Source organism: Oryctolagus cuniculus, chromosome 7, assembly GCF_051225735.1.
Source record: "Oryctolagus cuniculus isolate XC-2025 breed Fujian yellow rabbit chromosome 7, ASM5122573v1, whole genome shotgun sequence".
Taxonomy (NCBI): domain Eukaryota; kingdom Metazoa; phylum Chordata; class Mammalia; order Lagomorpha; family Leporidae; genus Oryctolagus; species Oryctolagus cuniculus.
Genome location: NC_142873.1, coordinates 49,038,763 through 49,065,837, shown reverse-complemented (window position 1 = coordinate 49,065,837; position 27,075 = coordinate 49,038,763). Strand labels below are relative to the sequence as shown.

At 50.1% G+C, this 27,075-nt stretch overlaps 8 non-coding genes across 8 annotated transcripts; 5 read left to right on the top strand and 3 right to left on the bottom strand.

Moving 5' to 3' along the window:
- Positions 1-3,704: 3,704 nt before the first annotated feature.
- TRNAV-CAC (transfer RNA valine (anticodon CAC)) lies at positions 3,705-3,777 on the bottom strand. Its single transcript has one exon. It is a non-coding gene; the product is annotated as a tRNA-Val (tRNA).
- Positions 3,778-4,931: 1,154 nt separating this feature from the next.
- Positions 4,932-5,003, top strand: TRNAE-UUC (transfer RNA glutamic acid (anticodon UUC)). The gene has a single exon. It is a non-coding gene; the product is annotated as a tRNA-Glu (tRNA).
- Positions 5,004-13,145: 8,142 nt separating this feature from the next.
- On the bottom strand, positions 13,146-13,217 carry TRNAQ-CUG (transfer RNA glutamine (anticodon CUG)). Its single transcript has one exon. It is a non-coding gene; the product is annotated as a tRNA-Gln (tRNA).
- Positions 13,218-13,467: 250 nt separating this feature from the next.
- On the top strand, positions 13,468-13,541 carry TRNAN-GUU (transfer RNA asparagine (anticodon GUU)). Its single transcript has one exon. It is a non-coding gene; the product is annotated as a tRNA-Asn (tRNA).
- Positions 13,542-17,718: 4,177 nt separating this feature from the next.
- TRNAN-GUU (transfer RNA asparagine (anticodon GUU)) lies at positions 17,719-17,792 on the top strand. Its single transcript has one exon. It is a non-coding gene; the product is annotated as a tRNA-Asn (tRNA).
- Positions 17,793-18,853: 1,061 nt separating this feature from the next.
- Positions 18,854-18,924, top strand: TRNAG-CCC (transfer RNA glycine (anticodon CCC)). The gene has a single exon. It is a non-coding gene; the product is annotated as a tRNA-Gly (tRNA).
- Positions 18,925-20,029: 1,105 nt separating this feature from the next.
- Positions 20,030-20,101, bottom strand: TRNAE-UUC (transfer RNA glutamic acid (anticodon UUC)). The gene has a single exon. It is a non-coding gene; the product is annotated as a tRNA-Glu (tRNA).
- A 1,154-nt stretch (positions 20,102-21,255) lies between these two features.
- Positions 21,256-21,328, top strand: TRNAV-CAC (transfer RNA valine (anticodon CAC)). Its single transcript has one exon. It is a non-coding gene; the product is annotated as a tRNA-Val (tRNA).
- The last annotated feature ends 5,747 nt before the right edge of the window (positions 21,329-27,075 follow it).

The following is a 27,075-nucleotide window of genomic DNA, read 5'->3' as shown; positions in this document are numbered from 1 at the left end:
TCCGTACGGAGACTGCATCAGGGCATCTTTAAAGCTACACGAGAAAGCTCGGGATCCAAATCTTGGAGTCCCAAGTCCACAGAATTTTGCCATTTTGAGAAATCTCCTCGGCTGTCTTTAAATATCTAACCCTATGTTAAAACATACGAGCTAGGAATTTCACAAGATTTTACATTTGAGGCACCTAATAAACTTTAAAGAAATACCTAAACACACAGGCAATGGAGTTTGACACTTAGACATAACTAGAACTTATGATGCATAATATCACAATAGAACAAAGCAAATCTTTGGGATCAAGTTTTACCATTAATGTTAATACTGTAGTTCTTTTGAGAACAGAGATCCTACATGGGCAGTTAGTACACAGTGACTCCTGTTGTTAATTTAACAATTAACACTCTTACATGTGACGTCAGTGATCACCTGAGGCCCTTGACATGAGCTGCCTAGGCCATGGAAGCCTTCTGAGTTCTGCAAACGCCATCAGTGTTCAGACAGGGCCATACGCAAAGTGGGAGTTCTCTCCTCCCTCCAGAGAAAAGTACATCCTTCTCTGATGGCCACTCTTATCCACTGGGGTCTCACCCAGGGAGATGGGAGAGCTATTTCAAATACCAGTCAGACTTCTTCTTCTTCTTCTTCTTCTTCTTCTTCTTCTTCTTCTTCTTCTTCTTCTTCTTCTTCTTCTTCTTCTTCTTCTTCTTCTTCTGTTTTTTTTTTTTTACACGAAGCCAGATTGAGTTTAGAATGAACTGAATGAGTTTAGAATAAAATGAGTTGAATGAGTTTAAAATAAAAAGCCGTGGTCCAGACTGGCTTGTCTCCACTCCCTGTATCCTAGTTTTTATGGGAACAATAAATTATTGCACTGCAGTACACATTGTAAATTACTGCACTATGGTACAGCACTTTTAAAAAGAAGTGAGTATTGCGGTATGTTTAATTCTGATAAATGCAGTCAGCATCCAGGTCAAGTTATAGAAGATTACTATGATTCAAGAAAGGTGTGTGGAGCCCCTTTCCAAGCCATTCCTTCCCTCTCTCTCTCTTAGTTAATCACTATTCTGAGTCTTATCACCAGAGCTCACAATTGCCTTTTAAAATTCATGTCAATGATTGTACAAGGGTACTCAAAATATACTGGAAAATGGCAGTCAAAGATAAGTTTCCTTGGCTGTAACTTTTTTTTTTTTTTTTTGGAAATCCATTCAGATGAGCAGTCTTCACAAAGTTCACCAAAAAAAATCATATCATGAAAAAAAATGCTTGGATTTAAAATTTTTTTTCACCAAAGCAAATGTTTTAATTTCATTTTCCATGAAGTTTTTGAAGTGCCCTTGTGTACTTTTTTGTACCTGGCTTCCCCCCACCCCTGGGTAATTATGCCCATTATGTTCATGAGATATATCCAAGTTATGTGTATCATTTCTAAAATTTGGTCCCAAAGTTTCCTGAGCTTTTGATGGAAGAACAAGTAGGAAAGTCACTGAACCCCATATGGAATGCTGGACTTCCATGGCTGAAATAAATATCTTCCTAGGGATTTGTTTCTTGAACTCCAAATATTGCTCTGAATTAATTCAAAACTCACTTTTTAGTTAAGTTTTCTGCCAGCACCATGTATTCAAAGCAATGTAATTCGGTTTTCTATTCAGTGTAGATATGCATAGCATCTCTGTACTGTAATATATGTAGCTAGCCCATAATTGTAGGCATCTAACCCCCCCCCCCAAGCTTGCAAAATGAGTGAGCAATAGTAAAATGGTTGTGTCCATGCAGGTATCATTATGAGATCAGAGCAATTATTTCTCCTGCTTTCCTTTATATCTTCAGAGATCTTGCTTTGGCTTCCACAGGAAGTGATGAGAAGCCAATGCTTCTTCTTCTGCTATACCATGGTCAGTGAGCATGCAGATAACTCTCTCCATAGTATTCCTTGCCAGATGTTTGCTGGGGCTCTGCCCAGACCATCTGTCCATGTGAGATGCATCACTGGAGCCAAAGGAACCTGCACCCGACAGGCTGACCTGGCCCCTAGCGCTATGGGCTCATAATTCCTTGGTTCTTCTGTTTCTCCCATGCGCAGAAACAGAGCTCTTGACTCCTGCATGCTGAACCTGGGTCCTGGACCAAGGCTTTAGTTCTTTCTTTTAATTTTTGCATCGTGATTTCTCCCACCAGGGGCATCGCTGGGGGTTTCTGAGTGTCATGTTTCAAGTGAACTTCTGGGGTGATCTCTGTTAGGTGGTGATTGACAGAGATGCATTCTCTGTTTGATGGTGTGTGACAGGAAAACTAGTCTGCGAGTGTCTACTGATTGTCCATTATCCTGGAGAGGCTGGCATTTCCTGGCATTTGAGCCTGCAGCAGTGCGGAGCTGTTCACATCTCATCTTGCCAGTGTGTGGTGAAGTTATTATGGGACTATAGCTGTCAAGCAACAGATTTCTTTTTTTTAAGATTTATTTATTTATTTGAAAGGCAGAGTTACAGAGACTGAGAGAGAGAGAGAGAGAGAGAGAGAGAGAGAGAGAGAAATCTTCCATCTGCTGATTTACCCCCCCAAATGACCTCAAGAGCTGGGGCTGTGCCAGGCTGAAGGCCAGGAGCTTCTTCCGAGTCTCCCACGTGGGTGCAGGGGCCCAATCACTTGGGCCATCCTCCACTGGCCACCCAAGCCCTTCCAAGCAGCACCATCTAAGACCAAGGCACTAAAGCTCTCCTGGGAGAGAAGGCAAAGCTCTGGCTGTGGTGAAGACAGCACACCAGTGAAGACAGCACCAAGAACTCCAGGGACAAAGCAGAAGAGAGGGTGGGCAAGGGGTTGGGTGCCACAGGACGCACTCAGCACACGCTGGATTTCCAGTTTTAAACTGTCGGCTGCCTGCACCTTCAGAGGGGGCGTGCAACCCTCACAGTGTCCTGAGGATCCTCTAGGCTAAGGGTGGGTTAATGTAAATATACACTTTCAACCGGGGTGCCTGAGGAATATTGACAGTATCAGCTTGGTTTGAGATCCAGATGCAGATTTAAATTCAGGTTCTCTCCACCAATCAGTGGGTTCTGCCGCTGTGCTCCCATAGGATGGGAAGACAAGCAGGCCCCTCCTCAGCTCCCCTCTGGAGCTCACAAACCAGAAAGCACTGGTTCAGTGTCAGCTTAGGCAGAGGACTGAGACCTATGGAGAAGATTCACTGTAAGAAACCTGAAGAGCCTACACTGTGGTGTGCGGCGCTGGCTTCCCCATCGGCTCCGGTTTTTGTCCCAGCTGCTTCCCTGGATAGTAGTGGAGGATGGCCAAGTCCTTGGGCCCCTGCACCCACCTGGGGATTTGGAAAAAGCTCCTGGCACCTGGCTGTGCATTGTCTCAGCTTCAGCTGTTGAGGCCATTTGGGGAGTGAACCAGCAGAAGGAAGACGTCTCTCTGTGTCTCCATCTTTCTCTAACTCTGTATTTCAAATAAATAAACAAAGAAATATTTAAAAGAAAAGAAGAGAAATATGTAGAGAGAGAAAGTGAGAAAGAAAGGAAAGAAAACCTGAAAGCATTTCCCTCTTGTAAACCTGGCCGGAGCGGGGTGACAATGGCCAGCACGGGAGAAGAGAAACGAGGTCTGGTTGATGTGAGCTGCGTGGACACGTGGACACGGCCGCTTCTCCTCCTCACTCTGCTCTTATTCTCCTGGCTTCAGGAAAAGAGTTCTGTTTCCGCCCGGTTTCGAACCGGGGACCTTTCGCGTGTGAGACGAACGTGATAACCACTACACTACGGAAACCAACCGCGGTAGCACCTGCTAAAATATTTCCCCGAAAGCCATGCAGATGAAGCCTGTGCCCTGGTATCTTCATGAGACAATGTGGTGCCTTTCTCGTCCCCTTCCCGCCGCCTTCGGTCACTTCCCCATCCACACAGGATAACAAAGCCCGCGTTTCCACGAACACGTTACGGTCCTGCGGAACAAAGGGGCCAGTGTCCGTTCTCCTGCGGGAGCAGCACGGGCGCCAGCCTCTGGGGATCCCGCACTCCCTGCGGCCCCGCACGCCTGCGCCACGCTGCGTCCCCGCACGTCCCCGAAGGAGCCGCTGGAGCTCCTCCTCCGGATGCCCCGGGAGCTGCCGGGTACCCGCCACAGTGCCTGCGCCCGGAGCAGGCCTGGCAGAGGCTGAAGCGGAGGACAGAGCCGACGAAGGCGCGCAAGGACAGCCCAGTGCCACTCCCAGGGGGCGCGAGGGACATGGGTCTGCTCGCCTTGGTCCGCGCCGCTTGCTTGAACTCCGTCACCAGGAGGAAGGAGCGGGTGACAGCAAGGCCCGTCCTCGAGCCACAGGAACACACGCGCTCCTGGCGGGTTAGATGTGGAATCGAGGAACGCCCCTGCGCCAGAGCCCTCGTGTTTGGGATTGTTCTGAGCGTGGGGAGGATGGGGACCGAGCTCCAGCTGAGATGGAAACACTCAGGGGCGGCAGGGTTTGGGGGACGGGCTCGTGGTGGTCTTTGTGGATCTCAAGGCCTTGCTTGGGAGAGATTCCCTCGGGCGTCTGTGTCCCTGCTTTGTGTGCGTTGTCGTCGGAGCTCGTAGCGGCTCAACTCAGCTCCCTGTACCCGGGGCGCCTTCGGGTCTTCCTCCCGCCGGCCACCCCCGGGTGCCCTGGCGCCTGTACACACCTCCCCGGAGACCCGCTGTCTGCTCCGCAAGGCTGCGTGGTTTCTGAGCTCAGCCGGGACGCCAGGCTGCCTGCGGGAAGGGGCTCCTGGTGCGTCCGGTGCGGTTCGCCCTTTGGCGGGAATCTGCAGGGGGCGGCCTCCCAGGGCTTCCCTGAAGGCGGGACGAGGCGCAGGTGTGGTAACATGGATTAGTTCTTCTCCGACGCGCGTGTCCAACGCAGCCGCTGCTGCTATGGAAACAGACCAGACAGTGCTTGCTGTGTGTCCCTGGTGGTCTAGTGGCTAGGATTCGGCGCTTTCACCGCCGCGGCCCGGGTTCGATTCCCGGTCAGGGAAGGGTCGTTTTATGCTCCCATGCTCTTCCCAACTCTCCCTCTGGGCCTGCTGTTGTCATCTCCAATTCCCACTCAGGCCCCTGCCGCTTGACTAGTCCCACAAGCAACATACCCCACGCTACACAACTAGGTATGTGGCTTAAACTCCATCACTATAGTGCAGTAAAGAGTGAGCTTTGGAAAGTCAGCAGGAAAATTTAACAGGAATATGTCAAGATCAGGCTGACGCCCAGCATGGAAACTGTGGGGCTCTGCCTTATGTTTGTCGCTGATGGACGTCAGCATTCACTGAACCAGCACATGGAGATCACCATCTGCAGCACACTCTCATCCAAGGCCCCTCCCCCACCAAGGTGTGGGGGAAGTGTCTTCCTGGTGCTTACCTGAATCAGCCTGCTAGCCTAGAGGTCTGGTAAGCCTGGGGCTTCCTGTGTTTCAAAGATGTCCAGCTTTATGTTGGATTGCCAAAGACAAGTCAGTGGACAAGAAAAAGTGATTCTCTCTCTCTCTCTCTCTCTCTCTCTCTCTCTCTCTCTCTCATCTCTATCTCATTTTTTCTCCCTTTTGCTCTCTGTGTGTGTATGTGTGTGTGCATGTCACTGTGCCTTCCAAATAACAACACCTTTAAAAAGGATTGACATTGCTGATCAAGCTGGAGAAAGAAAGTTTTAATTTCAACTTGTACAAAAAAGATAGGCAACAAAATGTACGTTAAATAAAATTTATTTTCTGAGGTTTCTATACCCTACCATTCAAGGAACATGAACATGTGCCAGAGAGCTGGTAAACCATCTGTAGGGACTTTTTTCTGCCCGTTCCTGGACCCAAATCCTTGCTCTTTCCAGGCTGGAGTTGGGAGGGAAAAGGATGAGGGCCTTTGCGGATCCTCTCCTGATCTGGGCATTGGTGTCTTAGGGGCTATCACATTTGTAGATGGAAGGGCTGGGATTTCCCCAAGCAAAGGGTCCATTGGTCCTGCGGTGTAATTTGGTTCTCAGAGATGGTGACTTCTTTGATTTAGACTTGCTTTGTTGTTTTATTTTCTCATCAATTGGAGAATTATTGGTGACTTAACTTTTGGTATTGAAATTAAACAAGTCATTTAATACTTCAGTTGTTACCTGAAATAGATAAACAAACAAACAAAAACAACTCATGAACAATCTTCTGTGTGCTCTTGCTGACAACTGCCTGGGGCTGGTGCTGGAGCTGATGGAAATGGAGGCCAGGGGGAGCCCGACTGAGGGGAAGGGGAGAAGTGACAGGAGTGGACCACAGGCCGGAAGGAGATGGTGGCGCTAGCACATGCAAGGCAGAGTCTCCTGAAGTGTGCTAGCTGCCCGTGGTATGGGACACAGGGCCCCAGCACCTCCCGATGCCAACAGCCCTGCTCCCAGCTGCTGCTGCAGGTTAGTTAGCCAGACCCCCACCAGCTCCTCCTCAGCCTCAGTTAACCCTCCATGCTGCCCCTGGGGAAAATAAAGGTCTTTGTCAGGTCCCGGGATGAGAGTCATATCTCAAACATGCACATTCACAGCCTTGTTACAGCACAGAGAAGACAATTTGCAGGAAAATTTTCCTAAATCCATTTCATAGGAGGGTGGGGCCACAGGGAGAGCCCTACAGTGTGAGAGCCACCAGGGTCCTTGGACAAGAACAAGACTGTGAGATGATCATGGTGACAAGGGGCTAATGAATAAACCCACATGACCCAGAGGTGAAAAACCCAAGCTGGACACCAACATGGTTCTGCTACATCACAGATTGTCAGGGAAGGCGGAGGGAGGGCTTCCACCTGGAGGAAGCTGGACAAGATCTACAGGGTGAGCGTGACTTTGGCTGGGACAGGAACACGCTTTGCCTGGTGAGACTTGTCAATGTTCTCGTACAGTTAGAGGGCAGGGCTGGGGGAAAGAAGTGAGCAGAAGCAGAAAAGGGAAATTGCCAACTAAAGAGCAAGGCATAGCTCTCGGCTGGTGCCCCTGTGCCCAGGGGAAAGCCACATTCTGCAAAGGTATTTCTCCTTAGGGCATTCCAGGGATATCTTCAGTAAATAACCAAAAAGTTCTTTAATAAAATGTGATGTTGAGGATTAGCCTAGTGAGCTGCTTTGCCAGCAGTCTGGGTTCTTGCCCCGATGGTGTCTCCGGTTCTGTCCCCGTTGCTCCTCTTCCTGTCCAGCTCTCTGCTGTGGCCTGAGAAGGCAGTGAAGGATGGCCCAAGTGCTTGGGCCTGGCACCCGCATGTGAGACCAGGAGGGAGCACCTGGCTCCTGAATTTGGATTGGCACAGCCAGCCGGCTGTAGAAGCCATTTGGGAGGTGAACCAACTGAAGAAAGACCTTTCTCACTGTGTCTCTCCCTCACTGTCTAACTCTGCCTGTCAAAAAAATTAAAAAAAAAAAAAAAGAAAAGTGGAAAAGTGCTCATTTCTCATACCTTAGATGTTTCCCATCAACCCATCTTCTTAGGGAAGGATTTGGAGTTTGGTTTTGATTTGTTCCATCCATTGTAGGGGAGGCAATTGCAAACCCAGAAGCTATTCCCTAAAGGTTCGCGTTCCTTGCTGTTGGGTTCTCTTTGGGAGAAGAAGACCTAAAAGCTCTCTGTGTAGTTTCTTTCATGAGAAGACTCATTGAAGGCAACATTTTCAAAGACCTCCCGCTGTGCCCTCACCACTTACCTCTGCACGCAGGGTTCCTGCACACTGGGAGTCTCTGGTATTTTTCCCTGAGGACCATGTTTTCATCATACAGCTGAACAATGGAATCCAGGACCTGCCAGTAGAGGTTGGAGGTGCATCCTGTCCAGGAGAGAATTATGGTCAGGCAAGGCATTCACATTTGCTTAAGGGAAGGCTTCCTGCTAATTTCCTGAACTCCACTGCAGGGCCTGAGGGCTGCACTGACAGGCTGATGGGGAACAAGCTTCATGGTCACCTGCTTCCCAGCTCCAGCACATTCACATCATTCTCACACCCGGTGCTGCAATATGAGGAAGACTGGGCCATGTGTGAGATTCGATCACACTTTTGGGGCCCAGCCCAATGATGCAGCATGGTGGCCTTGGCATGAGAGCAGTGGAAGGCGAGGGCTGAGGCAGAAGAACCCTAGGATCCACGAGGAGCCTTCGGAGCAAGGACCAAATGAGACACAGGAGGCAGATGAGGATGGAAGCAGAGGAGAGTGATAAAGGCGGGACTCAGAAACCTGGGTTTTACTGAACCACACTCACATAAGCCAACAGATGCAGACCGTGCACAGAGTCAGAGGCATGAACACGGTTTGGAGGTCAGATGGCTATAAGTGGGAGGAAGAGGGCCCAACTCCTCTAAACGTCTGTCTGAACTGAGCTGTAGCATCTGTGTAGACAGGCCTAGAAGCTTCTCCTTGAAAAGGCATATAGGTTGAAAACAGCGCTGGGCTCAGGTGTCAAGTGCAGTCCTGGGTGGGTCAGATGATTTTCAGTGTTCCTGGTTGACATCTCACCTGAGTCACCCTGCCACCACTGGCATAGAGCATCTGATGCACGCACAGTGGCCCATAGAGGAGAGTGAAGGGAGCACGGGAAAGCTTCACCCAACTCCACAGTCCATGTACACAACCTGCCTTTCATGGGACAGCAATTTTCCTGAGATGGTCTTTTTTTCCAAGAGTTATCTATTAGTTTGAAAGGCAGAGTTACATTCTGGCAGAGAGGGGCAGAGTGAGAGAGAGAGAGAGAGAAAGTGAGAGAAAGAGAGAGAAAGAGAGAGAAAGAGAGAGGCCTTCCATCTGCTAGTTCATTCCCCCAATGTCCACAACAGCAGAGCTGATGTGATCTGAAGCCAGGAGCCAGGAGCTTTATTTGGGTCGCATGCATATGCAGAATACATGGACTTGGGCCACCTTCTACTGCTTTTCTAGGCTGCAGCAGAGAGCTGCATTGGAAGTGGAGCAGCTGGGACCAGAAACCCTCCCCCCATATGGGATGCCACTACTGCTGTCATTGTCTTTACCCACTATTGCACAGCACCAGCCCTCATGCCCTGCAATGGTCTCAATAATTATAAAAAGATTTATTTGTGTATTTGAAAGTCAGAGCTACACAAAAAGGGATAGACGGATGCTAGTGTGGGAGAGATCTTCCATCTGCTGGTTCATTCCCCAGATGACCTCAAATGCTGGGGCAGGGAATGGCCAGAGCTAGGAGCCAGGATCTTCTTCCTCTTCTCCCACATTTGTTGCAGGGGCCCAACACTTGGGACAGCTTTCGCTGCTTTTCCCAGGCTATCATCTGGGAGCTGGCTTGGAAGAGGAGTAACGGGGGTCGAACCTCTACAAATACTGGATACTGGTGTCGTGTCAGTTTAACATTTACACCATGGCACTGGCACCATTAACGAACTTTCCTACAAGAGATGTTTTCCAGCTTTTACAAATACTCTTTGATTTTAAAAATATTTCCTCTCTACTCATTTTTAAAGCACTATAGTGCTATTGGGAACTGGATAATTGAGCAGCTATTGCCTAGAAAATGATTTATTACTTTTCTCAAGGCCAGCATTGCCCGTTCCTAGAGAGTTTCAAACATAGGGTAAATCTTTTTAGAAAATGCCATTAGTTACAGTCACCATGTCTATAAGAAAGAGCAAGTCTAGCAAGTACAGCAGATCACTGAGATTCCATGTGTGTCAGAGATGGTGCCAACCATTTGTACAGGTGAGTGTGACCTCGAGAACCTCTGCAGGAGATGCTGTCAGCACTGTTCTCTTACAGGTGAGCCAGCCCAGGAAAGTTAAGAAAATGGGTCAGGGACACACAGTTGGACATGCACTGTTGTGTCCTCCCATGGCATTAGATCCGTTTTACCCATATGTTACTTCATGGAGAACCCCACGCCCTACCTCACCCCAACCCCACAACCCCACTGATAGTCTTGGTCCGGTTCAGCCATGGATATTTCCACTTCTCCTTGCACAGACTTGCTCCTTACCCCAGCCTCGCAGCTGATCGCATCTCCTCAAAGTCAGGCTTCTCCTCCAGCACCGATGCAATGAGGTCTTTGTACTCCTCACACCCTGAGGAAACAGAGTCGCGCCCTCCTCAGCGGACAGGTGGCCATGCAGCCGAGGTCACTGTCTATGGGGAGGACGCACAGTCCCCTCCACCACACAGGAAACCCAGGGACCAGGCTATGTGCAGAGATTGTCACTCCTGTACTCCTTGGACTCCTGAGTGTTCCCCAGTTTAGAGATGAGGAACGAGAAGCTCATGGAAGGTAGAGCAACGTGACGAGAGGACTGGATTTGAATGAGGCAATGCCAGGGTTCACATCTCCTAGGCCTCATCTAAGTCATGGGCCACTGCAAGCAGCAAGCCCTGGGGCTTCTTCAATGAAACGTTGACCTGGGAATTGCAGCAGTGATTTCCTTGTTTGGGAGGACACCAAGGACTGTAGGACTGATGGTTCTCCTGTGTGGAGTTTCAGTAATCCCCGAATAGTTTGAAGATTTAAAAAACTTTCTTGGGAGCTGCATTTTTGGACATCAGGTTACACGTCTGTCTTTGAGGCCACCAGCCTCTATGGGAGCGCTGATTCAAGTTGTGGCTGCCGCACTTTGCATCCAACTCCTACTAGTGAGCTACCGGGAAGGCAGTGGAAGATACCTCAGGTACTTGGAACCCAGCCACCAAAGTGGAGACACTTTGGCCTGTCCAGCCCTGTCAGTTTTAGCCACTTGGGGAGGGAATCAGGGGATGTAAAATCTTTCACTTTTTGTGGAGCTTAGAGCTTCTTCTGGGTCTCCCACATGGGTGCAGGGGCCCAAGGACTTGAGCCTTCTTCTGTTGCTTTCCCAGGCCAGGCAGAGAGCTGGATCAGAAGTGGAGCAGCCAGGACTCAAACCAGCACCCATATGAGATGCCAGCACTGCAGGCAGTGGCTTTTTTTTTTTTTAATTTGTAGATAGAGTTAGACAGTGAGAGAGAGAGAGAAAGAGAAAGGGAGAAAGGTCATCCTTTTGTTGGTTCACCCCCCAAATCTGCGCCGATCTGAAGCCAGGAGCCAGGTGCTTCCTCCTAGTGTCCCACACGGGTGCAGGGGCCCAAGCACTTGGGCCATCTTTTACTGCCTTCCCGGGCCACAGCAGAGAGCTGGACTGGAAGATGTGCAACCGGGTCTAGAACCTGGCGCCCACATGGGATTCGGCGCCGCAGGGAGAGGATTAACCATGTGAGCCATGGCGCAGGCCCCCTAGGCAGTGGCTTTACCCGCTATGCTCCTCTTTTATTTTTAAAGAGAGATCTGCTATACTGTGAGTCAGATTCCAAATGCCTACAACAGCCAGGTCTGGGCACAGGTTGAACACGGAGGCTCCACCTGGGTCTTCCATGAGAGCACAGTCAGGGAGTTCACTGTGACGACGGAGAGGGAAGATACAGTGGAGAGTGTCCACTTCTCAGTCTGGGCCCCCAACTCTGCAGACCTTCCGTGCCTCTGCAGGAAGTAAACAGTAGCTCTGGCAGTGAGGAATTTTTCTCTCAGGTCTTAGACGTTCTGCTGGCTCCTCTCCAGCTTGGCCCGCAGGTCGTAGTAGGGGTCCAGGGCACTGCTTTTAGCCGTTGCGCCAGAAATTGTGCTGGGAGTACTTCCATGAGGAAGCTGTATCAGAGCAGAGCCAGAGCCTGGGCAGAAGAAAGCCACGTAAATAATGAGCTACGCACACGTGAGTGCACTGTGCTGAAGGTGGTCTTGCTTAGTTCCCGTATAAAGATACTCTTGGATGACCCTAAATGTTGCGTGTATCGAGAGCGATGAATTCGAAAAGGGTGCTCGGCACTCGGACAAAACTCCTAAGCCTGACGCAGTGTAAGAATGGGCGCAGTCCGGACAGACCAGGGCCGAGGCCTGGGCCGGGGCGCCCGCAGGGGTGGGGTTTGGAGGGACGGGGCGGGCACAGCTGTCACTCTGAGCTCGCCTAGGGTCTGCTGGTGGAGCAGCTGCTGGGCGCGGGGAGGGTGGGGCGCCTCCCGTGACGTCGCGTAAGGGTCTGAGCTACGTAGATAGAGCAAGCAGGGGCTGCTGGGCCGGGACCTGCTGCAGATTCACGACCGCTTTCCAGTGCTGTGGGAGAAAGCGCGGCACCGCTGGCGGCACATACGTGCGCTGTGCGTGCTTCAGGTCGAAGGGCACCCAGGGGCGTGAGGGGCGCAAAGTGAGCGCGTGTGAAGAGTTCGGGGCGTATGAGGCTGTGCGATTTGTCGGCTGCAGAATTTTTGGTCGTGGGGCACTGCGTTGGCACTCTCCCCCGGCTTTGATAAGTGGAAGAGCAGGTGGCTACTAAGTTGCAGTGTGCAAATCCTCCGTGCAAAGCAGGTTATGTACTTTTCAAATCCTACGCAGGGTAAATATTGTGGGCTACTCTCCTCTACACAAACATCTCTCCGTTCTGGGACTCACTTGCACTTTCTCTGAAAGGAATTTTAACAAACATTATAGCACAAGGATGTTTTTCTTCTTTTAATGAAATATGCCTTTTCTTGCAAAGAGTCCTTCATTGACTGATGTAAGGTGGTTTTTGCAAAGCCCCCTGGGCGGAGCCTAGTGCCAGGGCGGGAGCTCTCTCCTGGGACCTGTAGACGGCCTCTCCCCTGCTCCTCCCGCCCAGAAATCCTGGGTGTCCTGGATAAGAGTCTTTTTTACCCACTCGAGTAGGTCCCACCCAGACTTTGCCGGGATCCAAATCCGCGGTCCAGACACCGGCGTTTTCCACCTGTCCCTGATAGCAGTGGGTGATTTCCCCACGGGCTCAGGTTTCAGCCCCAGCAGGGCCAAGGGCGCCCTGTGTGCCTCCGCCCCTTCGTGCATGGCGAGGGCAGGAGCCCCAGCCTCGCCGAGGACTGGGATCCCCCAGGCTCGGTCATTGTCCTGGGGACCTGGCCGTTGTAAAGAACCCATTTCTGGAACGCGGACTCCAGAGAGTGCCCTAGAGCTGGATGAACGTATGAGGTTCCAGAGGCGGCCGGGGACTGGAGGCATCGAGGGCAGAGCAGTCTGTTCCCTGCAGAGCTGCCTTCTTGTCCCTTACAAGGCGGAAGGACCTCGGGAGCGGTAATAAATCCCATTTAAATGATCAAAATGGCAGTTTAGTAAGTTAAAGGCAAAGGTCCCACCGAGATTTGAACTCGGATCGCTGGATTCAGAGTCCAGAGTGCTCACCATTACACCATGGAACCAGGCTTAAAGTTTGCGGGAACCGGCTGCAGGCGGACCGCGTTGACTGCCAGGCGCGGGCTCCTGAGGCTAAGAAGACCACGCAGCTGGCCCGCAGCTGCCCGACCACCCTAAGTACCGGTTGCCAGCGTGGCGCATACCGCGGCTCCCGCTCGCCTCTGGGCGGTGGCCGGGCTCTAAAGCCCGAAACGTCTCCCTTCAAAGCCGGAAGTTGACCCGGGGAAGGATCGGTCCCTGTGTTCTCAGAGTTGGGTCTCTGTGGCGCAATCGGTTAGCGCGTTCGGCTGTTAACCGAAAGGTTGGTGGTTCGAGCCCACCCAGGGACGGCTGCTGTTGCATTTTTACCAGGTGCTGCCCGCGGAGCACATTCTTGTCTCTCGTCTTTACTTGTCTGCTGTCCCCACAAAAGCCACCTCCCCACGTCATTCCACTCTCCCAGACCACCTGCTGGGAGCCCAGGAGGCCTGAAACACATACTGGAGGAAACCAGTCCTCGGGCCAAATGGGCTGGCGCCGGTGAGGTCCGTTGGGGGACTTGCATTTGACATCTGTGATACAACACCCACAGCAGTGTTTGGTCCCCAAGCGTGTGCCTCAGTTGTGCTTGCTTTATCAACAGCGTTCTCACCATTATAAATAATAATTTGTAAAAAGAAGTTTCTGTACTCTGTGCAAGTACTTTCAAAATCTTCTGAAGCCTGGTTGGCTTCATGAGAGCACCACAGAGGTCGTTGTATTGTGCACTAGGAAGATGTATCATGCACATTTTAGCCCCTGTGCAGCTGTGTCCACAGTGTAGCGTTGCCTGTGCAACTGCTTCCTTATGGCTGTTATACATGGCTTCGAATATCAGCCAACTTGGAAACTGCTCTTTTTCTAGAAAGGCACTAAGTCATATTCCAGGTGGTTTATGAACTCCATTAGTGTCCCTCTCTTCACTTACTTGTAGGCACAAGCTTACTATTCAGGGATCTTGAACCTCCAACAAGGGGAGTGGGCCCCCCTGCTTGACTAAGAGCTTGGTGCAACAGGAGGATTTGGTGGGCACTCCCCACAGCTGCTCAGCTGTGGGTGTTGACAGCTAAACTTGTAAGCTAGCTTGCAGACTTCCAATAACTGCAACTGTTGTCTGTGATGACCTGGTTACATGCATCCAAAGAACCCTGCCAGATGACCTCTTTTATGGCTTTCAGCCAAGCCACTATTCCAGAGGGGAATCCTCATGGTGTCAGACACCTGTTCTCCTGCTTTCCTTTATATCTTCAGAGATCTTGCTTTGGCTTCCACAGGAAGTGATGAGAAGCCTGTGTGTCTTCTCCTGCTATACCGTGGTCAGTGAGCATGCAGATAACTCTCTCCATAGTATTCCTTGCCAGATGTTTGCTGGGGCTCTGCCCAGACCATCTGTCCATGTGAGATGCATCACTGGAGCCAAAGGAACCTGCACCCGACAGGCTGACCTGGCCCCTAGCGCTATGGGCTCATAATTCCTTGGTTCTTCTGTTTCTCCCATGCGCAGAAACAGAGCTCTTGACTCCTGCATGCTGAACCTGGGTCCTGGACCAAGGCTTTTGTTCTTTCTTTTAATTTTTGCATCATGATTTCTCCCACCAGGGGCATCGCAGGGGGTTTCTGAGTGTCATGTTTCAAGTGAACTTCTGGGGTGATCTCTGTTAGGTGGTGATTGACAGAGATGCATTCTCTGTTTGATGGCGCATGTCAGGAAAACTAGTCTGCGAGTGTCTACTGATTGTCCATTATCCTGGAGAGGCTGGCATTTCCTGGCATTTGAGCCTGCAGAACTGAGAAGCTGTTCACCTCTCCACTTTCCAGTGTGTGGTGAAATTATTATGGGCCTATAGCTTTCATGTAACAGCTTTTTTTTTTTCTTAAGATTTATTTATTTATTTGAAAGGCAGAGTTACAGAGACAGAGAGAGGGAGAGAGAGAAAAATCTTCCATCTGCTGATTTACCCCCCCAAATGACCTCAAGAGCTGGGGCTGTGCCAGGCTGAAGCCAGAGGCTTCTTCCAGGTCTTCCACATGGGTGCAGGGGCCCAATCACTTGGGCCATCCTCCACTGGCCACCCAAGCCCTTCCAAGCAGCACCATCTAAGACCAGGGCTCGAAAGCTCTCCTGGGAGAGAAGGCAAAGCTCTGGCTGTGGTGAAGACAGCACACCAGTGAAGACAGCGCCAAGAACTCCAGGGACAAAGTAGAAGAGAGTGTGGGCAAGGGGTTGGGAGCCACAGGACACACTCAGCACATGTTGGAGCTCCAACAGAAAAAGGGAAATTGCCAACTAAAGAGCAAGGCATATATCTTGGCTGATGCCCTGTGCCCAGGGTAAGCAACATTCTGCAAAGTTATTTCTCCTTAGGGCATTCCAGGGATATCTTCAGGAAATAACCAAAAATTCTTTAATGAAAAGTGAAAAAATGCTCATTTCTCATTCCTTAGGTGTTTCTTGTCAACCAGTCTTCTTAGGGAAGGATTTTGGGTTTGCTTTTTGATGTGTTCCATCTGTTGCAGGGAAGGCAAATGCAAACCCAGAAGCTATTCCCTAAAGGTTTGGTTTCCTTGCTGTTGGGTTCTCTTTGGGAGAAGAAGACCTACAAACTGTCTGTATAGTTTCTTCTTGAAAAGACTCATTGAAGACAAAGATTTTCAAGTTGTTGTCCTGCTCCAGGCTTGCGTTGTGAAATCAAGACTGTAAGCACTTACTACTGAGATTGTACTGAAATAATAGGGGCTGGTTGCTTCTAGCAAAGGTTCTTGTTTCTTTGATTTTTTTTTAAGATTTGCTTATTTTATTTGTGAGGTAGAGCTACAGGGGTGGGGTGGAGGAGGGAGAGACCGTGAGAGAGTTGTTCCATGACCTGGCTCACTCCCCAAATGGCCACAAAGGCCTGAGCTGGTCCAGTCTGAAGCCAGGAGCCAGGAGTTTCCTCTGGGTTGGCCATGTGGGTGCAGGGGCCCAAGTAACTGGCCATCTTCCACTGCCTTCCCAGGCATATCAGCTGGTAGCTGGACTAGAAGGGCAGTTGTCCACGCTCAAAGCTGCCTTCATATGAGATGTGGGCCCACAACACCAGCCCCTGCGTTTTTACTCAGTTTACTGTCCATGCTACAGGTCACAGAGAACTGTGTGCTTCTCACTACATTTTGAGGACAGAGGTCTAGGAGAAAGTTGCTCTATCTTTTTCTCTTCATTTTTCCCCCTGCTGTGCAAATATGATCATTGAAAGAGGAAGAATTCTATCAATGTCTCTTGTTACGACTCTTCTATGAAGAAGGTTCTCGCTTGGGATACTTCTAGGCTGGTGACCTGAGCACATTCACATTCCTTGTCATCTCTAGCCAAAGGCTAGAAGCCCCTGGGTACTTTGAAAACTACTAATGCTCCAAACCCACCTGAAGCCACTTCAAACTGAGATTGCTAGGAACAGAAACCAGCCATTCATGGTAGTTATAGGCTCACCACGTGATTACAACATGATAGCATGATTAGAAGCTACTGCATACACCTGGTCTAATTCCCACCCTTCTCTGATTCCTTGTCTCTCCCATGATGGGTGTCTTGCCCATGCAAGCAGAACATCTTTAGTCTTCCTCTGCACAGTCTCACATGTGTCACTCTCTGTCATAATTGGACCTTCTGTGGCAAGGATTTATCCATTTCTATGTAGATCTTTAAAAGGTGGCCCCTGCGTTCCCTTTTCCCCAAGCCTTATTCACTACAAAATCAACTAGCTGGGCTTTCAGATACCTGAACCTGTCAATCATAGGTAAATGCTCTGCACAGGGTTCCTGGGTGCTGTAGGATTGGCAGAAACCCCCAGGGACTTCCAGCTCTCTGAGCCATCAGGCAAAATGACTCCAGTAAGCTGACAATTCTCCCCCTCATTAGGGACTTTGGGAACAAAAACAAACCATGGGCCTGAGAGAGCAAAAGAAAGCCTAGGTGATGGAGGCCTCTACCTAATGGATCTCATGCAGAGCTGGATACTGAGGTGGGCTTGCAACAGTAGGAGTTCAGGAAATGCTGTATCTGGTGCACAAGGGACAGGCTGAAGATAGTTTGAGACTTTTAAATATTTCCACTAAGCTGAAGATATTTTTGTGTTTTGTTTTTCTCCTCAGTCAGAGTCTAGTACAATGAGGAGATAGGATGTTATAATTTGAATCCAGTAAATTTGTATTTTATCAAAGACCAACATGAATCATCCTTGCTTCATCTTTTAGCACATTTTTTTTCAGCAGTTTGAAAAAAAAGTATTTTGCTCATTTCTTTCTGAAAGACTACTGACTCCTGAGGCGGTGGGGTGAAGGCCGTGCGGCTGTCCCCGCGGCTGCCCGACCTCCCAACGCACCGCGCGGCTCCCGCTCGCCTCTCCGTGGAGTCCCGGGCGCTGGAGCGCAACAGCGTCGCTCTGCAAGGCCGGCGGCAGCCCGGGACACGCGGGCCGGGGAAGGGGCAATCCCTGTACTTCTGAATCTGTAGTCTCTGTGGCGCAATCGGTTAGCGCGTTCGGCTGTTAACCGGAAGGTTGGTGGTTCCAGCCCACCCAGGGACGGCTGCCTTCACTTTTAACCCACCTGCTAAATCAGTCAAATACCCTCATTTCTGACACCATCAGAGGCCCCCTTCCCCTGCATCGCCAACTAGGCACCAAATGTTAGGGAAAGAGGCACAGAAGTGAGAGGAGGCAGCCAGACCCAATTTGTTCAGAGAAAAGAAATCCCAGAGGTCGCTTGGTCGACCAGCTGCCTGCATATACAGGATGGACCACGTGGCAGAAGGCCCCGACCGCCAGGGGCCGGACCTTGAAGAAAGACTGGGGCTGGGGGTGGGAGTAGTGAACAGCAAGCAAAGGGGATTCAAGGAACTGGGTGAGGCTATGCGAACCTGCAAAAGAATGCAGGATGGGGCCTGCACCGCGCCTCACTAGGCTAATCCTCCTGGTTCTAGTCCTGGTTGGGGCGCCGGATTCTGTCCCGGTTGCCCCTCTTCCAGGCCAGCTCTCTGCTATGGCCAGGGACTGCAGTGGAGGATGGCCCAAGTGCTTGGGCCCTCTACCCCATGGGAGACCAGGAGAAGTACCTGGCTCCTGCCATTGGATCAGCGCCGTGGGCCGGCTTCAGCTGCCACCGGAGGGTGAACCAACGGCAGAGGAAGACCTTTCTCTCTGTCTCTCTCTCAAAATTGTCTTCTTCATTTCTCTATGTTGATTCTGTCCTTTGGTTTCCTTTCTTTTGCGTCTGCTGCTGCTACTTCCTCCTCTGATCAGAACTTTACTTACCTACCCTTACCAGTTAGGTCACCTTCTAAGAACCACTAAGGCAACACTTTGAGGTTGGCCATTGGAGACAGCAGTAGAAACAAGCAACCTGAATGAATTTCTGATGTTTCGCTATGGAGATCTGTCATAGAGTTGGAAAGAACCTTTTTTGAGTTGCTTCAGGTAAAGTTAGACATTTTGATATTGATAGTTTTGTGAAAGTCTTCTATTAAAATACTTCTGTGTGGGTGCGTTTGTTAGCTTTGCCTCAACACTACAATAAACCTCTTTTGCAACAATGGCTGTTTTTGGGGATACTCTCAGGAGTGACCACTTTGAATGCAGCACTGGTAGGTGCATTGGTGGTTCAGTGGTAGAATTCTCGCCTCCCACGCGGGAGACCCGGGTTCGATTCCTGGCCAATGTAGGTATGTCTTTCGCATTTTTGGGATCTTTACACTTCTCTGCAAAATTGTACTGAATAGGCTGGTGCTAGGACCCTTGTCTAGGCGATCCTGAACTGAGGACAAGAGCCCATGAAGCAGCAGCACAATCTTAGTGGGATCTCAAAGTTACTACACTCAATAAGAGCGTAGGAGAGTTTTTGCAGTTTGGAATGTTGGTTCTTGGAGCCACTGCCACTACCACCTAGGCTCCTGGACGGTCCAGGGGCATCAATCATTCCAGAATCAAATGTCACTAAGTCCCTGGGATTGCACAGAAAACTGCATTGGGTCCCCCACTCTGACAACTGACATAGGTCAGGCAAGAAATTGTGATGTAGGAGGCAGGTCTGTAGGGTCTGTCGGAGAGCAGGGTCACACAGGTTTACTGCTAGACAACCCAAGGGAACAGTCACAGAATCTTTGCAAAGCGTCTTGAGAGGCTGCTCTTCACTCCTGATGTTGAAAGTCCTTCTGAAGAGCCCCGATTTCCATCCTAAAGGTTTCAGTGCAGCCCACAGACTGAGACCATGTGCCCAGATTGCACTAGGCATTTTCAAAAACTTGATTCTTGTTTGAATTTCTTTTTCTGAAGATGAACTTTTCCTTCCACTGACTTGTCTTTGGCAATCCAACATAAAGCTGGACATCTTTGAAACACAGGAAGCCCCAGGCTTACCAGACCTCTAGGCTAGCAGGCTGATTCAGGTAAGCACCAGGAAGACACTTCCCCCACACCTTGGTGGGGGAGGGGCCTTGGATGAGAGTGTGCTGCAGATGGTGATCTCCATGTGCTGGTTCAGTGAATGCTGACGTCCATCAGCGACAAACATAAGGCAGAGCCCCACAGTTTCCATGCTGGGCGTCAGCCTGATCTTGACATATTCCTGTTAAATTTTCCTGCTGACTTTCCAAAGCTCACTCTTTACTGCACTATAGTGATGGAGTTTAAGCCACATACCTAGTTGTGTAGCGTGGGGTATGTTGCTTGTGGGACTTGTCAAGTGACAGGCGCCAGGTGGGAAATGGAGATGACAACAACAGGCCCAGAGGGAGAGTTGGGAAGAGTATGGGAGCATAAAACGACCCTTCCCTGACCGGGAATCGAACCCGGGCCGCGGCGGTGAAAGCGCCGAATCCTAGCCACTAGACCACCAGGGACACACAGCAAGCACTGTCTGGTCTGTTTCCATAGCAGCAGCGGCTGCGTTGGACACGCGCGTCGGAGAAGAACTAATCCATGTTACCACACCTGCGCCTCGTCCCGCCTTCAGGGAAGCCCTGGGAGGCCGCCCCCTGCAGATTCCCGCCAAAGGGCGAACCGCACCGGACGCACCAGGAGCCCCTTCCCGCAGGCAGCCTGGCGTCCCGGCTGAGCTCAGAAACCACGCAGCCTTGCGGAGCAGACAGCGGGTCTCCGGGGAGGTGTGTACAGGCGCCAGGGCACCCGGGGGTGGCCGGCGGGAGGAAGACCCGAAGGCGCCCCGGGTACAGGGAGCTGAGTTGAGCCGCTACGAGCTCCGACGACAACGCACACAAAGCAGGGACACAGACGCCCGAGGGAATCTCTCCCAAGCAAGGCCTTGAGATCCACAAAGACCACCACGAGCCCGTCCCCCAAACCCTGCCGCCCCTGAGTGTTTCCATCTCAGCTGGAGCTCGGTCCCCATCCTCCCCACGCTCAGAACAATCCCAAACACGAGGGCTCTGGCGCAGGGGCGTTCCTCGATTCCACATCTAACCCGCCAGGAGCGCGTGTGTTCCTGTGGCTCGAGGACGGGCCTTGCTGTCACCCGCTCCTTCCTCCTGGTGACGGAGTTCAAGCAAGCGGCGCGGACCAAGGCGAGCAGACCCATGTCCCTCGCGCCCCCTGGGAGTGGCACTGGGCTGTCCTTGCGCGCCTTCGTCGGCTCTGTCCTCCGCTTCAGCCTCTGCCAGGCCTGCTCCGGGCGCAGGCACTGTGGCGGGTACCCGGCAGCTCCCGGGGCATCCGGAGGAGGAGCTCCAGCGGCTCCTTCGGGGACGTGCGGGGACGCAGCGTGGCGCAGGCGTGCGGGGCCGCAGGGAGTGCGGGATCCCCAGAGGCTGGCGCCCGTGCTGCTCCCGCAGGAGAACGGACACTGGCCCCTTTGTTCCGCAGGACCGTAACGTGTTCGTGGAAACGCGGGCTTTGTTATCCTGTGTGGATGGGGAAGTGACCGAAGGCGGCGGGAAGGGGACGAGAAAGGCACCACATTGTCTCATGAAGATACCAGGGCACAGGCTTCATCTGCATGGCTTTCGGGGAAATATTTTAGCAGGTGCTACCGCGGTTGGTTTCCGTAGTGTAGTGGTTATCACGTTCGTCTCACACGCGAAAGGTCCCCGGTTCGAAACCGGGCGGAAACAGAACTCTTTTCCTGAAGCCAGGAGAATAAGAGCAGAGTGAGGAGGAGAAGCGGCCGTGTCCACGTGTCCACGCAGCTCACATCAACCAGACCTCGTTTCTCTTCTCCCGTGCTGGCCATTGTCACCCCGCTCCGGCCAGGTTTACAAGAGGGAAATGCTTTCAGGTTTTCTTTCCTTTCTTTCTCACTTTCTCTCTCTACATATTTCTCTTCTTTTCTTTTAAATATTTCTTTGTTTATTTATTTGAAATACAGAGTTAGAGAAAGATGGAGACACAGAGAGACGTCTTCCTTCTGCTGGTTCACTCCCCAAATGGCCTCAACAGCTGAAGCTGAGACAATGCACAGCCAGGTGCCAGGAGCTTTTTCCAAATCCCCAGGTGGGTGCAGGGGCCCAAGGACTTGGCCATCCTCCACTACTATCCAGGGAAGCAGCTGGGACAAAAACCGGAGCCGATGGGGAAGCCAGCGCCGCACACCACAGTGTAGGCTCTTCAGGTTTCTTACAGTGAATCTTCTCCATAGGTCTCAGTCCTCTGCCTAAGCTGACACTGAACCAGTGCTTTCTGGTTTGTGAGCTCCAGAGGGGAGCTGAGGAGGGGCCTGCTTGTCTTCCCATCCTATGGGAGCACAGCGGCAGAACCCACTGATTGGTGGAGAGAACCTGAATTTAAATCTGCATCTGGATCTCAAACCAAGCTGATACTGTCAATATTCCTCAGGCACCCCGGTTGAAAGTGTATATTTACATTAACCCACCCTTAGCCTAGAGGATCCTCAGGACACTGTGAGGGTTGCACGCCCCCTCTGAAGGTGCAGGCAGCCGACAGTTTAAAACTGGAAATCCAGCGTGTGCTGAGTGCGTCCTGTGGCACCCAACCCCTTGCCCACCCTCTCTTCTGCTTTGTCCCTGGAGTTCTTGGTGCTGTCTTCACTGGTGTGCTGTCTTCACCACAGCCAGAGCTTTGCCTTCTCTCCCAGGAGAGCTTTAGTGCCTTGGTCTTAGATGGTGCTGCTTGGAAGGGCTTGGGTGGCCAGTGGAGGATGGCCCAAGTGATTGGGCCCCTGCACCCACGTGGGAGACTCGGAAGAAGCTCCTGGCCTTCAGCCTGGCACAGCCCCAGCTCTTGAGGTCATTTGGGGGGGTAAATCAGCAGATGGAAGATTTCTCTCTCTCTCTCTCTCTCTCTCTCTCTCTCTCTCAGTCTCTGTAACTCTGCCTTTCAAATAAATAAATAAATCTTAAAAAAAAGAAATCTGTTGCTTGACAGCTATAGTCCCATAATAACTTCACCACACACTGGCAAGATGAGATGTGAACAGCTCCGCACTGCTGCAGGCTCAAATGCCAGGAAATGCCAGCCTCTCCAGGATAATGGACAATCAGTAGACACTCGCAGACTAGTTTTCCTGTCACACACCATCAAACAGAGAATGCATCTCTGTCAATCACCACCTAACAGAGATCACCCCAGAAGTTCACTTGAAACATGACACTCAGAAACCCCCAGCGATGCCCCTGGTGGGAGAAATCACGATGCAAAAATTAAAAGAAAGAACTAAAGCCTTGGTCCAGGACCCAGGTTCAGCATGCAGGAGTCAAGAGCTCTGTTTCTGCGCATGGGAGAAACAGAAGAACCAAGGAATTATGAGCCCATAGCGCTAGGGGCCAGGTCAGCCTGTCGGGTGCAGGTTCCTTTGGCTCCAGTGATGCATCTCACATGGACAGATGGTCTGGGCAGAGCCCCAGCAAACATCTGGCAAGGAATACTATGGAGAGAGTTATCTGCATGCTCACTGACCATGGTATAGCAGAAGAAGAAGCATTGGCTTCTCATCACTTCCTGTGGAAGCCAAAGCAAGATCTCTGAAGATATAAAGGAAAGCAGGAGAAATAATTGCTCTGATCTCATAATGATACCTGCATGGACACAACCATTTTACTATTGCTCACTCATTTTGCAAGCTTGGGGGGGGGGTTAGATGCCTACAATTATGGGCTAGCTACATATATTACAGTACAGAGATGCTATGCATATCTACACTGAATAGAAAACCGAATTACATTGCTTTGAATACATGGTGCTGGCAGAAAACTTAACTAAAAAGTGAGTTTTGAATTAATTCAGAGCAATATTTGGAGTTCAAGAAACAAATCCCTAGGAAGATATTTATTTCAGCCATGGAAGTCCAGCATTCCATATGGGGTTCAGTGACTTTCCTACTTGTTCTTCCATCAAAAGCTCAGGAAACTTTGGGACCAAATTTTAGAAATGATACACATAACTTGGATATATCTCATGAACATAATGGGCATAATTACCCAGGGGTGGGGGGAAGCCAGGTACAAAAAAGTACACAAGGGGACTTCAAAAACTTCATGGAAAATGAAATTAAAACATTTGCTTTGGTGAAAAAAAATTTTAAATCCAAGCATTTTTTTTCATGATATGATTTTTTTTGGTGAACTTTGTGAAGACTGCTCATCTGAATGGATTTCCAAAAAAAAAAAAAAAAAAAGTTACAGCCAAGGAAACTTATCTTTGACTGCCATTTTCCAGTATATTTTGAGTACCCTTGTACAATCATTGACATGAATTTTAAAAGGCAATTGTGAGCTCTGGTGATAAGACTCAGAATAGTGATTAACTAAGAGAGAGAGAGGGAAGGAATGGCTTGGAAAGGGGCTCCACACACCTTTCTTGAATCATAGTAATCTTCTATAACTTGACCTGGATGCTGACTGCATTTATCAGAATTAAACATACCGCAATACTCACTTCTTTTTAAAAGTGCTGTACCATAGTGCAGTAATTTACAATGTGTACTGCAGTGCAATAATTTATTGTTCCCATAAAAACTAGGATACAGGGAGTGGAGACAAGCCAGTCTGGACCACGGCTTTTTATTTTAAACTCATTCAACTCATTTTATTCTAAACTCATTCAGTTCATTCTAAACTCAATCTGGCTTCGTGTAAAAAAAAAAAAACAGAAGAAGAAGAAGAAGAAGAAGAAGAAGAAGAAGAAGAAGAAGAAGAAGAAGAAGAAGAAGAAGAAGAAGTCTGACTGGTATTTGAAATAGCTCTCCCATCTCCCTGGGTGAGACCCCAGTGGATAAGAGTGGCCATCAGAGAAGGATGTACTTTTCTCTGGAGGGAGGAGAGAACTCCCACTTTGCGTATGGCCCTGTCTGAACACTGATGGCGTTTGCAGAACTCAGAAGGCTTCCATGGCCTAGGCAGCTCATGTCAAGGGCCTCAGGTGATCACTGACGTCACATGTAAGAGTGTTAATTGTTAAATTAACAACAGGAGTCACTGTGTACTAACTGCCCATGTAGGATCTCTGTTCTCAAAAGAACTACAGTATTAACATTAATGGTAAAACTTGATCCCAAAGATTTGCTTTGTTCTATTGTGATATTATGCATCATAAGTTCTAGTTATGTCTAAGTGTCAAACTCCATTGCCTGTGTGTTTAGGTATTTCTTTAAAGTTTATTAGGTGCCTCAAATGTAAAATCTTGTGAAATTCCTAGCTCGTATGTTTTAACATAGGGTTAGATATTTAAAGACAGCCGAGGAGATTTCTCAAAATGGCAAAATTCTGTGGACTTGGGACTCCAAGATTTGGATCCCGAGCTTTCTCGTGTAGCTTTAAAGATGCCCTGATGCAGTCTCCGTACGGAAAAGGGTAGCTGCAAAAGTTGTTCCAGAGAACTAAGGAGTTTCTAACTAAAGCTCCGGTATTGGGAATTGCTGATGACAGGACTCTATGGAATTGGAATTCCAAAATTCAGATTCCAAGCTTTCATATATAGCTTTAAAGAGGCCCTGATGCAGACTTTGTACTGAAAAGGGTAGCTACAAAAGTTGCTATGGATTCCAGGATCTGGATTCTAAGCCTTGTGTTTGCTTAAAAGCCTCTGAAACAGACACTGTGCTGGACAGGGGAGCCGCCAAGGTGTTCCAAGGAATCAAGGAGTTTGTGACAAAAACTGCAACATTAGGAATTCCTGAGCAAGCCATTCTTCAGATCCTCTTCAGATCCGTTTCAGCGTACATGACAGGGACCTTACCAGGTGCTGTTGAGCAGGACTACCTCCATGAAATTAGCATTAAACTTCTACCTCTTAAGTCTCCACAGGTGAATGTGAATGACATGACTGACTGTTCCTAGAAGCCAACCAGAAGCCTTAAGTACTGCAAAGCAAAAGGGATAAGTAAAACTTTTGCCTTTGTCTCCTTAAGGCAAACATGCTGTCCCTGCCTTTCTTAGTTATCTCTGGGGACTGTTATTGACGATAAAGCTACCTAATGCTTTATTCTATTGCAATTCTCTATACTCAAGCTAAATGCGTGTATAATCTACATAAGGATAGCCTATCACTACCCACTATCTGGGAATCTGTAAGCTATGTTGTTTTCATCTAAAGGGGCACCCACCTACAATTGGTTTTGCTTATACTAATTAACAACTTATGTTTCAGAACTCGACTCCTGGGAGTAACTGACCATGCAGGGGACACAGACCTTGGCAATGACTGAGACTGCTCCAGCTCACAAAGCAAATTTGTTAGATAGGATAGACAGAGACTTCCAGACCCTGGATAGGCCAGGGCCTGTGCTACGCCCCTCAATAAGCAGGAAGCAGTTACAGAAGAGATGATTCAAAGTCCATCCACTCCCCTTAGGATTAAAGGGATGGAGTCCCTGAGGGGGGAATGAAGTAGGCAGGCATATAGGTTAAAATCCATTAGGTCTGTGAGCTGGAAGACCACGGCTTCGCCATGCCCCTGTGTGACCTCACGCCCTACCTGATACCTTCACCAAGCCCCTGTGTGACCTCATGCCCCTACCTGGCCACACCTGGGTGCCCACCAGCCAATCAGGTTAATTAACCACTCCCCTTTGGAAGTGGGTTAAAAGCCTGGGACACGGTTTCTCCAGGCCCCTTCTCTTCTTCCCTGGCCTCTTCCCAGGTGGGGGCTTGCTATAGTCCTGAGCCTCCAGGCTTCCTGGGCTAGATGCTCCTCCACGTGGCTGGTTCCTTGTGCGCGGTATGAACCCAGATTTCTCTCTCTTAAAAAAAGCTCTTATGCACCTTTCGCACTAAAAAAAAAAAAAAAAAAAAGCCTCTCCCGGGAGAACTGCTACAGCCACATTATTTCATTGGTGGAAGCGCCTGCTGCGTGGTCCTTGAGAGGCAACAGTTCACCGTTGGGGGTATTTCCCGTCCAGTTGTGACAAAGAGCACGTCTAAGTTTCCTTCTTTGACGCGACCTGCTCCGGGTTTGTGCACGGTGAGGTTTACTCCTCTTCGGATCGCTTTGAGCCAGGGACCTCCCTCCGCGCCAGTGGCTGCAGGAGTCCAAGCCAAGCGACACCGGTCCCTTCGCTAGCTGCGGCTGGTAGGCGTCGCGGTGTCCCGGGCTCGAATTGCAGACCTCCAGGCTGGAGAAGCTTGCTGGCAACCAGTGTGCCGCCTATCATTTGGCGACTTCAAAAATAAAACGAAATACGCTCTTCGCTGCCTCCTTCTTGGACCTGTAGAGATCCTTGAGCGTTTCTCTCCCATGCGCGTCTCCGCTTCTTCCTCCCGCTTTTTCCACACAGTCACGATTCCCACGCCTGGGATCTGGCCGGTGCTTCCCCGCAGGCCTCCTGGGAGGTCTCCTTGTCTCAGCGACGCCTCTGCTTTCTTTGGCTCCTTTTCCAGCGTCTGCTTTTGGCGCGGTCACTCACCCG